General features: G+C 45.0%; 1 pseudogene; it reads right to left on the bottom strand.

Annotated features, from left to right (window-relative positions):
• Nucleotides 1-385: 385 nt before the first annotated feature.
• LOC100758922 lies at nucleotides 386-1,496 on the bottom strand (annotated as a pseudogene).
• Nucleotides 1,497-1,978: the final 482 nt, after the last annotated feature.

Genomic DNA, 1,978 nt, shown 5'->3' with positions numbered 1-1,978 from the left:
CTGCTGTATGGACTGTGACCTCAAACTGTGAGCCAGAATAAAACCTTCCTTCCTCAAGCTGCTTCTTAAAATAAAAAAAAAGAGGTGGGATCTTTTATTTATCTTTAAAGGCATTAATAAAAATCTTGACACAGTAAGAATGTTACAAGTCCACAATTGTGCTGAATCAGGATTCTGGCATATTGACTTCCATGCCCTCACATTTCCACCACCTGGTTCCTCAAACTGTTTATGCCCCACTGGTTGTTTAGGTACAGAAACCCAGAACAGGAAAAAGCTGATGATGGACCACTCAGCCAAGTGTCCACAAAGATGACAGTGAAACTTCTGTTCACATCAACAAGGGACACCAACATGCCACCTCCTTGGGAGAGAGCTGAACTGCTTAATACGAGCACTTGTTTTGTCTGAAACCCATATAATTATATAACCAGTGTGACAGCCACTCGTGTACCAAGAGATTAACATCCTTCCCAGGCATCGGTGCCATCCAGACAATCTGGAGCTATGGGAGGGAGTGGGAGAATTATTGGTGGTCCCAAAGGGAATAGAGGCATCCAACATAGTAGGAAGGGAGCCTGGAGGTGGTGGTAGTGATGAGCCACTGACCTGGCTTTCCTGGTCCAGGTCCTGACCCCGGCGTTGGGAGTGATGAAAGGAGGAAGGATTTCGGTGGAGCAGCTTTGAACTTGTGCGGTTTACTCCCAGGAGATCCAGAGGAAGCTTAACCTTCATTTTCATTTTCCTGAGTGGCCACCTCTGCATTAGTAGCTACTCCACAGGTTGGGGAAAGTAGATCAGACAGATCTTGCTCTGCTGATTCTCTGATTCCAAATCCAATATAAACCACAACACAGGCTTCTCTCTTTAATCAACTGAAGTGACAGTAGCTGAGTAAATGCAGTTGCCCTCTGACCGACAGTAGAACATTTATCCCCAACTTTCCACTGTTTGCAAGGGAGTTGGGACATTCTTCTCTAGGTTTTTGCTCTCCTTAGTGAGTTTTCTAGCTGTGCCTTTGGGTTTATCTGGTTTCACAAATGTCACCATTCTTTAGAGTACTTTCAAAGGAAGCCACAGCTTTATTGTAAGCTTTTATCAATGTTAATTCATCCCAAATGCTGACATCACTCTAGCCAGTGCCATGCCACAACAGCACCCCATATCCCTGTTTCAAGACCGCTCAGCCACTACCCATCACTGTGGCCCTTAAGTTGCTTCTTGTCAGGCATTTTGTCACAGAAACAAGAAAAGTAATGAATGAGAAACTGCAGCTAATCACTTCTAGACATCACGCACATCTAGAAGGCTATCTAGAATGGCTATCTCCCTGCTTCAAACCTAGGTTTTTGTCAGCCACCCCAGAAACAGTCTATTAAACATGCATTGTTTACATTGCCTACAGAAAGTGATACCCTTTCATCCTCCTTGAGAGGCTGATGTCAAGAGTCACCCACCAGGACTGTGCCCTCAGGTCCTCCCTCCACATGCCACATGGTTCTACACAGTGGTGGGCTAGTAATATTTTACTAGTGGCCTTTTGGGACTAGAGAGGGAAAAACACAACTTTTTTGTGTGTGAAAAGCAGAAAAAAAAGGAGATGTAATCAATGCACACTGGAAGAACAGAGAGAAGGGTGTGACAACTCTGGTTTTCTTCTACGAACTGACAGTAGAGAATTCCCCCATTTGTGTGTGTGTGCCGGTGTCTTTACCTCTCCGCCTCTCTTCCTCTCTGCCTGTCTCTCGGTCTCCCTCCCCTCTCTCTACCTCTCTTTTCTCTTCTGCTGCTCCTGTCCCTAGAGGCTTATCTTCTCTGTCTTCCTCCCCCTTTTCCCATTCACTTTCCCCTAATAAAAAAACCTTCCACCCAAGCTTTGTCCCATAGCATCTTTCTCTCGAAGGCTGCTTTTTAAATCACAACATATCATGGTCTGAATCTTCTGAAACCTTGACCCCAGATAGATAATGTCTCCATT

This window comes from Cricetulus griseus, chromosome 5 (assembly GCF_003668045.3).
Source record: "Cricetulus griseus strain 17A/GY chromosome 5, alternate assembly CriGri-PICRH-1.0, whole genome shotgun sequence".
Lineage (NCBI taxonomy): Eukaryota > Metazoa > Chordata > Mammalia > Rodentia > Cricetidae > Cricetulus > Cricetulus griseus.
The sequence above is the reverse complement of the archived record's forward strand: the minus strand, read 5'-3'. Positions and strand labels throughout refer to the sequence as shown.